Source organism: Phocoena sinus, chromosome 4, assembly GCF_008692025.1.
Source record: "Phocoena sinus isolate mPhoSin1 chromosome 4, mPhoSin1.pri, whole genome shotgun sequence".
NCBI classification, from domain to species: domain Eukaryota; kingdom Metazoa; phylum Chordata; class Mammalia; order Artiodactyla; family Phocoenidae; genus Phocoena; species Phocoena sinus.
This window is the reverse complement of record NC_045766.1, coordinates 44498286-44514748: the sequence shown is the minus strand read 5'-3', so window position 1 is coordinate 44514748 and position 16463 is coordinate 44498286. Positions and strand designations below refer to the sequence as shown.

The 16463-nt window shown below is 33.4% G+C and overlaps 1 protein-coding gene across 1 annotated transcript in view; it reads left to right on the top strand.

The window, feature by feature from the left end:
• Positions 1 to 16463, top strand: part of BCHE (butyrylcholinesterase) — an 85323-nt gene that overhangs the window by 7771 nt on the left and 61089 nt on the right. The gene's annotated exons all lie outside the window — the stretch shown is intronic.

Below are 16463 nucleotides of genomic sequence, written 5' to 3'. Positions count from 1 at the left end.
GACTTCATTAAAGGTACAGAAACATTTTGATTATTTATTCTCTTCATGCCTTAAGCTGGTTTTGTTTTTTATTATGTACTGCATTTCAGTTCCTTGCATCAGAGTGCTTAAGAGAAATAATCAAAGAACTTTATGAAAAATATTTTCTGATTTCATTTCCAAAGTACTTCAAAGTACTTTAACAATGTTCACCAAAGTTTGTACGGAAATAGATGTTTACCTTGAGAACTAAAATTACTGTGACATGTTATTAAGCCTGAAAGTTTATAGTGTTCACAGGTTTAAGAAAGATTAGAAATATCTCTCTTTTTCTCATGCTCTTAAGCACTAGTACATTGTTACGTGATACACAAAGAAATACATCCCTGCTCAGGAAAATCAAAGGGCAAGATGGTGGTAGTGTTGGCCCTCAGATTATTCAAAATACAGAATTTGCCATTTTATCAACATTTTTTATTCCCTAATATGTTTGTTCAGAGCTTTTAGGTAACCTGTGTTGAGCGAGAGCTACAACAAGCTATACCTTGTTCAGCTAAGCTGTTTACACTTGAGTAGTCATATGGATGACATTACATAATCAGATATGTTACAAAAGAACATATTTTCCCTCGTATTTTATATTGTGATAGTATGTCTTCAAAAATCAGAGGAAAATAATCTCTTTTAATATATATTCTATTTTTTTAATATTTTGTGTGTGTAAAAAATAAATTTTTTTTAACTGTTTGTAACCCCAAATTGAATTTTATACATTGGAATAATTTGTATCAATGAGAATAATAAAAGAATAGAAATTTGGGCATCTCTTTTTTTGAAAAGTGCTTACAGAAACTCATAATCTGATTGATGCATTAATCCAATTTGTCATCCTGTGTTTTACAATTGAAAAGAATGTTGAGAATGATTTTGCTTTCTGGTTTTCTTCTCCATCCTCCATTTGGAATTCATTGTACTCCATGTTACTGTATGTATCTCTCTACAAAGTACTTGTATGATATAATTCATCTCAAAATTTTTGATACTTATTTACTGTGTATAAAACTAAAAACTCTTCCATGTGGCATTAAGAGGCTTCTATAATCTTGTTGCAACCCGTACACCCCAACACCTTGTTGCTTGGTAGATGAGTTATCTCATGAATACCAAAGATTTCAAGCTTAACTACACCTTAGAGCCTTGTTCTTGCTATGTGCCCTGCTTAGAACATTTACCTCTCTCCTTTTTAATGACACAAGTCCTACTATTTTGTTAAAGTTTTGACTGACTACATGTTTCATACAATGTATATTTAATTCCTAGAGTTGTAATTCCTTCAGACCTCTTTTTCACTCTTACAGAAGCCATTGACTGTCACATGTCTAAATCCTATCTTTCATTGTATTCTGAGCCTCCTAAACTAGACTAAGAACTAGCTTCTTGAAAGAGAACCCGTGGTTTTATTGGATACTCATTAAAGTACTGACATTAGTATATGTCACACTTTACAAATATTTGGTTAATGATTCAATGAAAGCAGGTAAAAGCTAGTATGGGTAAAAAAATTTTTTTTTTCAAGATATGTAGGCTATTATATTATCTGTTATTATATTATCTGTAGCTGTGCAATGTCTTACACCTTCTCAATATCAGTCTAAATTTCTGCTTAAGAAGGATCATCTTATTTCTAGAGCTGCATTAGAATTATGTATATTTCATTCTGTTCTCTCCCTCAAGGTTCTATCCATATTAAATCATCTGAATATACTTTTAATTCTTTCTGGCAATTCTAGAGATTATAAATAACTTAAGGGGAATATTAAGGGAATTTAAGGAAAATATCAATATTTCTTCAAATTATTGATGCCTGTAAATTTTTAAAGGACTTCATACTTTGCATGTTTAAATCATCAAGAAATTTATATTTTCTTATTTCACAATTGGGAACACTGAGAACCAGATGTGGTAAAGGTCATATTTATGGTACACAGATAGCAACAGTTCAAAGAAGAGAATATTTGACAATTAATAGAATAATAGATTGTTTAATCCTAATCTCCTTCTATGATTAGCATATTTTAATGGGAAATAAATAAAGGTTGACACATTTTAATTATAATGATAAATTCATATAAACAAGATTATAAACCATAAAAATTAAACTTTTTTAAGAAGTTCAGCCATAACAAGATGTCATTTCAGTCGGTGAGTTTCTTTAGAGCCCATGTTTGCACAGTTGAACAGATAATAGCATGTCATTTGTGTTGAGATTTGACTTGATGGCAAACATAATTTTAATCTCCTGGTGTGCACTATCTGTTTTCAAAGTATACCTATGAATAAATACAGAAATTTAGAATGATTAAATAAACTCCATGGAAACAAAGTTGGTTTAAGCATTAGGTTTGGAAATCCACCCATATTTATTTGACCACAAACATGATGTTTGATGTTCTCATCCCAGAGAGATTCTCCCCCTTAGTTGCCCTCTACTCCCCATACCGGGGACATTTAACAATGTCTGGAGCTGGGATGCTACTAGCAAGGTAGAGGCCAGGGGTGCTGCTAAACATCTTAAAATGCACACGACAGCCCCCCACAACAACAAATTATTCATTCCAAAGGTCAGTAATGCCAAGACTGGGAAACTGCAGGATTTTACTTCCATATAACCCCAAAATGACACATCAAGAAAGTAAAAAAGTAGAACTGAGCATTGTAATAATCATCCAGGAAAATGAGTTTTCCAGTTTGTGGTTCATAAAATGTTTTAATGAATTTTTCTCCTTAAATAGTAAGTTTAGTATATATTGTATTTCTCATTAGGATTAAGTTCAAAATAATTTTGAATTTTTCTTTGTGATATTTTATTTTGCCAATGGGTTGTTTAGTAGTCTATTGTTTAACTTCCAGCTATTTGGGTAATTTCTAGATATCTTGTTGTGGATTTCTAATTGAATTCAGTTCTAGTAAGAGACTATACTCTGTAAGATTTTTCCCTTTGAAATATATTGAGAATTATTTTATGACCCAGCATATGATCCTTATGGGTGATTATTTTATGTGCTCTTGAAAAGAATGTGTGTTCTTCAATTATTTGGTATGGTGTGTCTGTAAATTAATTAGTTCATGCTTGCTCAGGTCTTCTAATAGTCTTACTAATATTTCTTGCCTACTTGTTTTAAATACTGAGAGAAGGGTATTAACATCTTGGACTATAACTATGGTATTATTTATTTCTCCATTTAGTTCTGCTAATTTTCCTTATAATATTTTAAATCTATACTATTAATTCCATGTACTTTTAGGATTATGTATTCCTGATTAATTGACTGTTTTATCATTAGGAAATGTCTCTGTCCTGAAGTTGACTTTGCCTAATATTAAGATAGATACATCAAGTTTCCCATGCTTACATTTGCATAATATATTTTGTTCCATCCTTTTACTCCAACCCACCTATTTAAAAACAAAAAACAAACAAAAAAAAAAACCCTTCCTTACAGTTGGTGTGATTAACCTATTTGATATTTAATGTAATTGTCAATATGTTTTTGTTTAAATCTACCACCTTGCTATTATTTTTTTCTCTTTTTTTTGAATTTTATTTTATTTATTTTTTTATACAGCAGGTTATTATTAGTCATCAATTTTATACTCAGTCTATACATGTCAATCCCAATCGCTTAATTCATCACACCACCATTCCAAACCCCCTTCCGCTTTCCCCCCTTGGTGTCCATACATTTGTTCTCAACATCTGTGTCTCAACTTCTGCCCTGCAAACTGGTTCATCTGTACCAGTTTTCTAGGTTCCACATATATGCGTTAATACACGATATTGGTTTTTCTCTTTCTGACTTACTTCACTCTATATGAGTCTCTAGATCCATCCACGTCTCAACAAATGACCCAATTTTGTTCCTTTTTATGGCCAAGTAATATTCCATTGTATATATGCACCACATCTTCTTTATCCATTCATCTGTTCATGGGCATTTAGGTTGCTTCCATGACATGGCTATTGTAAATAGTGCTGCAATGAATGTTGGGGTGCATCTGTCTTTTTGAATTATGGTTTTCTCTGGGTATATGCCCAGTAGTGGGATTGCTGGATCATATGGTAATTCTATTAGATTTTTAAGGAACCTCCATACTGTTCTTCATAATGGCTGTATCAATTTACATTCCCACCAGCAGTGCAAGAGGGTTCCCTTTTCTCCACACCCTCTCCAGCATCTGTTGTTTGTAGATTTTCTGTTGATGTCCATTCTATCTGGTGTGAGGTGATACCTCATTGTAGTTGTGATTTGCATTTCTCTAATAATTAGTGATGCTGAGAAGCTTTTCATGTGCTTCTTGGCAATCTGTATGTCTTCTTTGGAGAAATGTCTGTTTAGGTCTTCTGCCCATTTTTGGATTGGGTTGTTTGTTTTTTTTTAATATTGAGCTGCATGAGCTGCTTCTGTATTTTGGAGATTAATCCTTTGTCCATGGCTTCATTTGCAAATATTTTGTCCCATTCTGAGGGTTGTCTTTTCATCTTGTTTATGGTTTCCTTTGCTGTGCAAAAGCTTTGAAGTTTCATTAGGTCCCATTTGTTTATTTTGGTTTTTATTTCCATTACTCTAGGAGGTGGATCAAAAAAGACCTTGCTGTGATTTATGTCAAAGAGTGTTCTTCCTATGTTTTCCTCTAAGAGTTTGATAATGTCTGGCCTTACATTTAGGTCTCGAATCCATTTGGAATTTATTTTTGTGTATGGTGTTAGGGAGTGTTCTAATTTCATTCTTTTATATGTAGCTGTCCAGTTTTCCCAGCACCACTTATTGAAAAGACTGTCTTTTTTCCATTGTATATCCTTGCCTCCTTTGTCATAGATTAGTTGACCATAGGTGTGTGGGTTTATCTCTGTGTTTTCTATCTTGTTGTATTCATCTATGTTTCTGTTTTTGTGCCAGTACCATATTGTCTTGATTACTATAGCTTTGTAGTATAGTCTGAAGTCAGGGAGTCTGATTCTTCCAGCTCCATTTTTCTTTCTCAAGACTGCTTTGGCTATTCGGGGTCTTTTGTGTCTCCACACAAATTTTAAGATTTTTTGTTCTAGTTCCATAAAAATTGCCATTGGTAATTTGATAGGGATTGCATTGAATCTGTAGATTGCTTTGGGTAGTATAGTCATTTTCACAATATTGATTCTTCCAATCCAAGAACATGGTATATCTCTCTATCTGTTGGTATCATCTTTAATTTCTTTCATCAGTGTCTTATAATTTTCTGCATACAGGTCTTTTATCTCCCTAGGTAAGCTTATTCCTAGGTATTTTATTCTTTTTGTTGCAATGGTAAATGAGAATGTTTCCTTAATTTCTCTTTCAGATTTTTCATCATTAGTATATAGGAATGCAAGAGATTTCTGTGCATTAATTTTGTATCCTGCAACTTTACCAAATTCATTGATTAGCTCTAGTAGTTTTCTGGTACCACCTTACTATTTTTAATCCATCCTTCTTATTGCTCCTTTTCAGCTTTTTTCTGCATTATTTTAATGTTTTATTTGAGTTTATTTTTAAACAGATGTTTTAGTTTGCCTTTAATTTTTTCCCCAGTATTTGTCTTAATGCTAACAATTGTTTCTGTAACTTATAACTATCTACTTAGAGTTAATACTGAACCACTTAACACTTTGCCATTGACATTTCCCACTTTCTAAACAATTCATGCTTCCTATTTTCCTTTTCGCTCTTACTACTTCACAAATGTAAGAAACTAACAGTATAGTTTCATTTATTGTCCTCCATGTTTTTTTATATTGTTGTCATATGTTTATACAATGTATAATATAAAATCCCTCATAAAATTTTATTTGCCTTAAATGATCAGTTATATTCATATAAATTCATAAAAGAAAAGAAAAAAATATTCTTTTATGTTTACTCATGTATATACCTTTCCAGTGTTCTTTACTCTTTCTTGTGGATTCTAGCTCTCATCTGACATCATTTCCCTTTGTGCTGAAGAACATCCTTTAGGATTTCTCATCGGCAGGTTGGCTACTTACAAATTTCCTCAGCTTTTTTTAATCTGAAAATATCTTTATTTTGCTTCAATTGAATGATACATTTTTTAAGAAGATAGAATTCTGATTTGATCATTTTTTCTTTTATCAGTTTAAAGATGTGTTTCATTTTCTTCTTATCTCTTCAGTTCTGATGTAAAGTGAGCCTTTATTCATATGATTGTCCCCCGTATACAATTAAAAAAAATGTTTCCTTTGGTTGATTTCAAAATTTTCTTTATCTTTGGTTTCAATAGTTTGTTCATGATGTTTCCAAGTGTGATTTTTTGGTTAAGAGTTTTATTTTGTTTTGGCCTGGTGTTTACTAAAATTCTTCATAATGATTTTCAATGTCACATTTGAGAAATTTTGTGTCAGTATTGCATCAAATATTCTTTCTGCCCCATTCTCACTCTTATCTCCTTCAAGAACTCCAAATATACATGCACTAGACTATTGAATTTTGTTCCACAGGTCTCTAAGGTTCTGTTCCCTTTTCTTCAGTTTTGCTTCTGTTTTTCAAATTAGATACATTATTTTTCTATTTTATTTATTTATTTATTTTTAATATATCTTTATTGGAGTATAATTGTTTCACAATACTGTGTTAGTTTCTGTTGTACAACAAAGTGAATCAGCCATATACATACATATATCCCCATATCCCCTCTTTCTTGAGCCTTCCTCCCCTCCTCCCTATCCCATCTCTTTAGGTCATCAAAAAACATCCAACTGATCTCCCTGTGCTATGCAGTAGCTTCCCACTAGCCATCCATTTTGCATTTGGTAGTGTATATATGTCAATGCTACTCTCTCACTTCGTCCCAGCTTCCCCTTCCCCCTACATGTCCTCAAGTCCATTCTCTATGTCTGAGTCTTTATTCCTGCCCTGCCACTAGGTTCATCAGTACCGTCTTTTTATATTCTGTATATATGCGTTAGCATACGGTATTTGCTTTTCTCTTTCTGACTTACTTCACTCTGTATGACCTCACTACAGATAACTCAGTTTCATTTCTTTTCTTCCCTTTTCTTCAGTTTTGCTTCTGTTTTTCAAATTAGGCACATTTTTAAGTTGGTTTCTCTGCAAGCTCAATGACTCTTCTATCTTCTTCAATCTGTGGTTGAACTTACCCAATGATTTTTTTATTTCACTCATTAGTATTCAGATCTATTTTTTCCCAGTAGTTTCATTATTTTTCTGAGTTCCTCCCTGTTTTCTATTTAAAGATATTATTCTTTAAGTTCTTGAACATACTTACAATAGCTGCCTTAAGGTTTTGTTTGCTCATCCAATATCTGTTTCATGGATTCATTTTCTGTTTTCCTATTTCTTTGCATGTCTAGAAATTTTCAAATTTGTACTAGACTTTGTGGATGATATGAGTAGAAATTCTATATTATTTTAGCCTCCTCTGAAGAATGTATGCTTCCATGGAATAATGTTTGTTTTTAATTTTACTAGTTCAATTAAGGGATGTGTATAGACATGAATTTTTCTCAAATGTATATAGGCTTGGTTTTATATTTTGTTAGAGTGAATCCATGAAAGGCCCAAGATATTTTATAGACCCTCACACTTGGCAGGACTTAAACTCCAATGTCTGTTGTCACTGAGAGTATTACAGTTACTTGGTTTAAGTGTCTATTAGGATGGGGATAGACTGAGTCTCTTTACTCCCAAGTTATAACTTTCCACTCAGCTAAACTGAGTATTAATGAGGTATTAATGAGATGAAAACAAAAGTGTTGACAACATTATAATAGTTATTCACTCTCCAGTTTTCCCATCTCTTTTCTGCTCTCAGCCCTGCAGCATCTTCTCTCTGTTTAGCCTCTCATACTCTCATCTTGTACATATTTAGCCCAAGACTCAGCCAAAGATCTGCAGGGAGACCAGTCCCACAGATTCTAGTTTCTTCTGTATCCTAGAACTCTTATTTCTGTCTATTAACCTCAGTGAACCTACTGTACTCTGCTTAGTCTCAAGCTCCCTGCATCTTGGACAATAATTTATCCTTATGTGAGTAACCACAGTAAATGTGGACTTACTTTGAACTTCCCCTTCTCTCAAACATCATAGACTTATGCTGCCTGTTATCCAGTTCCTGAAACTCATTGTCTTTTTGTTTTGGTTTGTTTGTTTTTGGTCTAGTATATAATTGTTTTTGGTAGCAGAGTTAATCCAGTTTCAATCACTCCATCATGGATGAAGATGAAAGCCCAACTTCTCTCCCATTTGTATTTTAAGAGAATCTTAACCTTACATTTCTCATTCAGTTCCATGAAATTCATTTTTTTCAGTAACTTTAAAAGATCTTGTCAATTTCCAAAATATATTAGAAAAAAAACTTTTTAATTTGACTTCTTGCAAAAATAAAGAAAACATTATTCTGTGAAAGCACTAAATGGTATTCAAATTTAGTGTCTTTAGTTGCAGTCTTTGAGAGTCCTCATAAAGTAGAAGCCACAATGCATTTATGCCTTTGCTAGTTGGAATTTCCACCCATATGTACTTTGCTTGTTTCTGCTTTTCCCTCCATCCCATCTCTAAAAATGAATGAAACCCATATCCAAATAGCAGACAGGTCCATATGTACATTATATCCAATATCCTATAATAGAAGTTGTTGAAATATCAATATAACATATATATCCATCAATTATTCATCCAGTCAATAGCTTGATGACCAATAGATTAAATTAACCTTCACTTAATGATGTATTTTCAGCACTACCTCAGTGATACAGGAAATTGGTGAAATAAAACTTGATTTGTCAGATAGAACAGAACAGCTAAAGAAGGAAAATAAGCCAAAATACAATTAGTAGCATAACGACAGATAGAGGATCATTATTCCAGGACAACTCCAGTTGCCTCCTGCTGTTGCAGAGCATCTTTTGTTTGCTATGTCCTCTCTGGGTGCTATTTTCAGAGCTCCTCCAGGGCACAACCTCAAGGAGAGCTATTCACAGTGCAGTTACACAGTCTTCCCCATCATAAGTGATAGCCCTAAAGTGTCCAGTGTTAATCTTTCTGCAGATCCTTTGTATATAATATAACCTTAGACAAGTTACTTAAAATTCCTTACTGTTTTTCCTTATCTGAAAAATGGGACTATAAATATACAACCCTATTGACATATTGAAATAAACCTTATCCTTGACAGGAAACTGCATTCCTCCTTTCCATTAAACAAATTCAGTTTTGCCCCTACCAGGCATAAACTACTTCAATTTATTCTTATCTAAGATTAAACTTGGCTTCCTCCCAAGAATGTACAATTGTTTAACTTCCTGACTCAACATTAATCAAGGTTTCAAACAAATAAACGTAAACTGCAAAATTGAGGCAATTAACTTGCTTCTGTCTTTTTGGTGAGAATTCATTTATTCAGAACTGCTCTGAATTTGTTACTGTTTCCTAATACTTTTTTGCCAGAAATAAATGATATATCACAAGGCACTTTTATTTTGTCCTATTTTGATGTCATGAAACCAAAAAGTTACTTAACAAAGTATTTTTAGTAACTTCACATCAGTATATCTGCTGCTATCCTTGTGTGTTTTATTTATTATTTATTTATTCCCTTACAGTGTGAGGAACAACTTATTAAATAGGAACAAAAATGTATTACTAAACTTTCAGTTCCCTGGTTCACTGATCTGTAAAAAATAAATATGAACATTTCTTGACATTTGTACTGGAAAGTAAGTGACATTAAATGAAATGCTAAGTCATTATTCCTTACTGCACAAGATTACTTTGAATAATTGGGAGAATTTAAAATAGGCCTGCTTCTGTGTAATTAATTATAATTGCAATAATTTGAAATTACAGATTTGCCAGATTTCTAAAATAATGAACTTTATTGCTATATTCTAGATATATATAGGATGGGTGTTTCATATGCATTGCTATAACTTCATTTTACTAGTAGGAGTGAACTTAATAATAATGTATTTTCTAATATTTATAATGTGAAGTTTATTTAGTATTTAGTGTTTAATAGCTATATTTCTATTGTGTTTACTTATATATGACAGAAGAAATAAAGTGATTGAAATAACATTTCAACCCCACTTAATTTTCAAACAAGTATATTTTCCTTGTGTGTTCTTTTCTTTTCATCTCCTGGAATCATTTTATGTTTTTAAAAGGTAATAGAAAAACTGAAGAAAAGTTAAAGAAAATATTAGTGGAGAGCAGGTACCCCTTTATTCTAAATCTCTGTATAGGAACTTAGCATGCATCTGTTCTCTTTTTATAGAGTTTGTATCCCTTCACCAAGAAATTAATTTTCAAATTACACTTGAATTTATTTTTATTATATTTTTCAACTAAAAATAAATATTCTAGGACTTAATTACAACACACCTTTTAATAAGAGATGTCTCAAATATACCAAAAGGGTAGCAGTTAAAGATAGTTTTAAAGTGAACAGTACCATTATACTGACAAGGTATGAAGTATATGGATGCTATTATTAGAATGAAAATTTGCTGAAATGATGACACTATTTAACGTTTTCTGATGAGAAGAGTGTGGTCCATAGAAGAAAAGTGAATTGGAGCTAATAGGGGAAGAACAAAGATTAGCTATGACTCAAGGCGATTAACTTTCATTTCCTTCTATTATCCATTCTCCAGGCTGTCTTCACCATGAATTATTATGAAAGCAGTCATTAAATATGCTTAGGAAATGCATTTGGTTGCAAACTTATAATTTTAACATGTTAACATGCTGATACCTGCCTGGTTAATGTTACAGAGGTAAGGGCAGAGCATAGACTAAAATTAGACATCGTGACATACAGAGACAAATTTAAGTTTGTGAAAGACTGTCATCTGGCCATCTAGTCCAATTATTATCAGGCTTATAATTAGATTTTTTGACAGATAATAGTTCAAGTGGTTTCCAGAGAGAGGAAAAAAGTCCTTACTCTCCGATTCTATAATTATTTGTGGTACATTATCATAATTAACCTAACTGGAACATTTTGATGACTTCACAAAAGGGTTAGGGTTCAAATCCCCTGGGATTTATTTTATTGTTATCATGACCACACTAATGCATCAATGTTCTATCGCTTCAATTTCTTTTTTCCCCCTTAGGAATTAGGTGAGGATTTAGTAAGGAATAAAACAATAAAAGTTGGCTGCAGTGTTCCTGTAAAATACCTTAGTTTAACAAATAGAATATAAATGTAAGTGAAAAAATATACATGTGCATTAGTGTAACTTATATGAAAAAAAGAATTATGTTACAGGACAATTTAAAATGTACATAAGATTATTTGCAAAACTATATTAGAGTGCAGCAATATTTTACCATCAGTGACAGTGGAATGAGGAGAAACCAGATTCCCCAAAAGGCTACTACCTCTATAAAGATAGCTATACTAAAATATATTTGACTAAGTGTTTTGAAATACTCTTCACAGTGAAGTAGGGGAAAACTAATGTTTTGGGGATATAAGAGAGCTCATTCAAACATAGAAAATCATATTTATAGGATCAGTTTACTTGGAAATAGCTTAATGTGATTTGTTCTCTATGTTTGCCCAAAGTTTTTTCTGTATTTGGAAAAATTATAACATCCAGTCTACCTGTAAATCTTAAGTTCAATCTGAAATTAGAATTATCAATTATATTTTAAAAGTCAGCGTCAAATTTTCAGGAATGTACACATAAACGCAATACTTCAAAAGACTTGTCAGATACAAAATAATAACCTCAAAATAACAAAATGCAGTAACCAAAATGTGACTTTAAATATTTTTCTGTTTAAAATACTATATTTTTCTGACTGTTCCATAATCAGACATGATTAAAATGTGGTTGGTTATATTAAGTTCTAATAAATTGTTTTTGCTCCAACCTTCCTTCCCAGTCAATAACACTCAAGATCAGAGCTAAAAAGCATAATTCCACTCTTTTAACTTTTTCTGTATGTTAATATCTCTCCTGGACATCTTCACATTAGCATGATAGGTACTATTAACCTGATGGGATAATCTATTGATTTATTATACATGAAATGTTAATATTCACTTGTCCACAGACCTCTGTTATGTAAAAGCAAGTGAATCTTTATCTTACAAATTAAATTGAATTACTTTTGGTGTATCATTCTCTAAGGATTGATATATAAATAATATTTGTTTTATGACTAGAATTATTAATTACAAAATATATTTTATCTGATAAACCATTATAAACCAAATAATAACCCAATGATATCCCAAGTGTTAGAATTTATGTTTTTCTTAAAAGTCACAATGCCAATCAGGCTCATGCTGGTTTGATAATGTTTCTGGAAATAGGAAAAATTACACATTTTATGAAGCTCATTGTAATTAAAATTCACATCTTTTATAAAGCACTTGCTAATCACAAATTAATAATGTTTCTTTAGATGGGTCATGGAATATGATGATTTGTTTATTCATTCTTCCATTTAGTCACTCAACAAATATATTTGAAAGCCTGTATGCACCAAGTATTACTTAGGTGATGTGAATACAGTAGTAATCAAAATATACCAAGGGAAAGAAAGAAAAAAAAATGAAAAGGAAAATGTTGGAGGGGAAAAAAAAAATCCCAGAGAAAGTTTCTACCTTCAGGGGCCTTACAATTTATAGACGGAAAAAGACAATAAACAAATGTATAATATGTCTTATAGTGATCAGAACTCTGAAAAAATATTAAGCATATTTAGGGACATAGAGCCTGAAGTGAGTGGAATGTGACACTATTTGTAGGGTTGCCATGAAAAGCCTATCACAGAGTTATATTAGAGCAAAATGACAGAGTTAATCATGTGGATATTCAGAGAAAAATATTGTGTCGATATCTTGGGAAAAAGTTTTCTCAGGAGAGAAAGCAGCAAGGACGTGCCCTAAGATTGAAATATTTAGGATTTTGCAGGAACAGCAAAACAGCGAGTGTATGTGAGGGGTAAGTGGTAAAAGGCAAAGTCAGAGAAGCACAGAGGGTCAAGCTATATAAGATTTGGAGCTTAGATACATTTTCTGGAGTCTACTCTGAGTGAAAGAGTAAGCCGTGGAACATTTGGGGCAATCGAGTGGCATAATTTGACTCAAACTTTATAAGCATCTCATCTCTCTGACTGGTAGGTAAATAAGAGTGAATCTGACAAAGGAGCTAGGAGGCTACTATAGCAATCCAGGTGGTGTCTTGAATTAGGTGTAACTGGAAAGGCATGGTCAGGATATACTTTGAAAGAAGATCTGACAGGATTTGCTGATAGATTGGATGTGGGATATGAGAGAGCAAGTGGAGAAGAGGATGCACCAAGCTTTTAGACCTGAGCCACCAGAAGAACAGAGGTGCCAATTTCTGAGATAGGGATGACTATGGTAGGATAATGGTTGAGATTGTGTAATCAAAAGTGCTGATTTAAACATTTTAAATTTAACCTGCCTATTCTGTAGACACTTGGAGCAATAAGATAGCTATTCTAATACTGAAGTCTGAAATTCAAGGGAGAAGTAGAAGCTGGAGATATAAATTTGGTATCTAACAACATGAAAATGGTATTTAAAGTCCTGAGAAAGGACTATATCATTTACTGAGGCAGATGTCTGAGTTCTTCAAGGCTAGAGATTTGGAGAAGGAAGAGTAACCAGCAGAGAGAATAGAATGTTTAGCCAATGAGTTAGAAGGCCAACTAGGAGAACAAAATATCTCCCAAGACCAAATGAAGAAAACATTTCAAGGAGGGAGTGAATATCTGTTTCAATTATAGGATAAGTATAAGGAAAACTATATGAAACTGTATATAAAGGTTCGTGGGTTTGGAACTGTGCAGGTTATTGGTGGCAAAGATACCTGATATTTTGATGGAGTGATAGGGACTAAAACCTTAATGGCAATTCAAAGGAGAATGAGAGGAAAATAATTAGAAATTGCAATTTGAATCATCTTTTTCAAAGAGCTTTACTTTTAAGTGGAACGGGAATTGAAACGGGATATGGGAACAAGAGAGCAGGAGGTTTTTTTGATTGTTTTTGCTTTTTCATGGGAGATGTTGCAACAGGTTTGTGTGCTGATGGGAATGGTATAGTGATTAATGTGACTAATAATAGTTTTGTGTCAGCATCGTAATCATCTACCTAACTTTATTCATTTATTTATTTTCTTTTTAGAAAACAATGAATCTAAATACAATGCAAACCCTTTGGTTAGAAATCAGGCTGTCAGTAACTTGGATTTTGAAGAGCACAAACTAAGGGAATCAAGAGATGGGAAGCAAAGGGAAAATAAAACCACCACCCAAATATTCTGAACATCAAAAAAGGTTGTCATGAAATATTTCTTTGATATTCATTCCACAGAAAAGGTTGTATTTCATCCTTTGGAACCTATGGACTTATAATGTGTCCTAAATTCTGAAAGAATTATTTCTCTATTTTTTAAAATGAGACACAATCAGAAGCAGCAGATTTCTGAGAGCTAGGGCAGGAAGCAAGCAACTTTACAACAAAACTGAGAGGTCACACACTAACAGCCAGACAAGCAGCTGTGGGTGGGGGAGGGACAGTAACCTCTGATGCACAACCTCCTGTTAAGTAGTGACAAAATATTGACCCTGAGTCCACAAAACATGTTATGTAGTGCCTTCCATGTATCCTTTAAAATTCAAGGAAGTATTATGCAATATCTGTTAGGAAAATTAATTTGTTATAATAAAATAAATGCGGTTACAATAAAAATAACTGAGCCCTTAAGGAATATGCCTCACACATGACCTATATATAATAATTTAGGCTTTTGTTGTGGTCTGAATATTCTTAAGAAAGTACCAAGTACCAAGAAAGACCAAGTAGCATTTGGATTAACAATTTTAAGCCTATAGTATTGTTCATATTAATAATAACATCAGTTAGAATGTATTAACTGCTAACATGTGCTCGTTCTCTGCTTAGGACTTCACTTTCATTAGGACAGACAACTTTCTAAGGAAGTATAATCATCATCAACATGTGGTGACAAGGTTACTGAGGGTATTTAAAGAACTTAAGCTGCTCAAAATTCCACATGTATTAGTAAAAACCAGAGCTCCACCTTGAGCCCTGTGTTCTGATGGAAGAACCCAGGTACTTCTTTCCCGTACTTTGTCCCCTCTATATTAGAATTTTTGTATACCAATGGGAAAGGGAAAGAGCAAATAATTGAATCTTTTCTGCCCTTAGTTTCCTTATCTTTAATATGGGAATGCTAATACCTATCTCCTGGCTGTCATGAAAATTTGAGAAACCACATGTAAAATATCTGACATATTTCCAGATACATACTGCAAGTAGAGTTGATGGATAAAGAACAGGATACCTAGTTGATTAGTTACATACTGTTTAGGTCAGCTAAACAGATATATTTTAGTGTATGTCTCATAAGTCTGCATGGGGCATGCTTAAACTAAAAAAATAAATCGATAAATTACTTGTTTAGCTAAAATTCACTATTAATGTGGGGTTCTGTTTTGTTTTGTTTTGTTTGTGCTAAATATGGTAACCCTAACTGGAAGTCAGATGGCCTACAGCAAATGTGAAGTAGCCTCAAAAAACAAAGGTTGGCAAAAGCTGAAAAAGTGTTGGAGGGAAGTTCAGTGAAGGGCCTGAAGCCGAATCCAGCCTCTGTACCCCGACAACAAATTAAATCTTGGAGACAGAGTTTGGATGAAGTAGAAAAGAATAGCTTTATTGCTTTGCCAGGGAAAGGGGGCCACAGTGGGCTAATGCCCTCAAAACCATGTGTCCCAACTTGGAGAGGCAGTAAGAAGTTTTATAGCAGTGGTTCAAAAAGGGCGTGATCAGCTCATGGACATTCTTCTGAATGGTTGGTGGTAAAGTAAGTGGGAGTACGCATCATCAACCTCTTGGTTCCAACTGGTCTGGGGTCTACGTGCTTGTGGGCAACATAGGGCTATCTTCTCCCACCTGGTAGGAGATTCAGTATCTGCAAAACAGCTCAAAGTATATGTATGTTATGTGTATCCCTTGAAGGAGAACCAGGACTTTGCCCCAAGGCTGTACCATTGTTTCTTTTGACTGTTCCTCCATTGTCTCCACATCCCCTCCCTTCCCTAATTAGCAACTGTTTGAACCTGCTCGTTGGAACTCAGGGAAGGTCATAGAGTCTGAATGAAGCCTATTTCCTGTAACCAAGAAATGGGGGACACAGAAAGGCTTTTGTGCCCAAGAGACCCACAGGGTCCTGCTCGGTATCAGGCCCACAGGTTAGTAGGAAGAAGAACAGAATAAAAAACCGGACACTGAAGTGAGAACTCATTCTCACAACTGGATCAGGCCAGCAGAGATTGGAGAATGAGGCTATCAAGGTGAAACCATGCAACAGATTGGGACTTGAATCCATGTGCCAGGACTCGAACCCAGCCAAAACC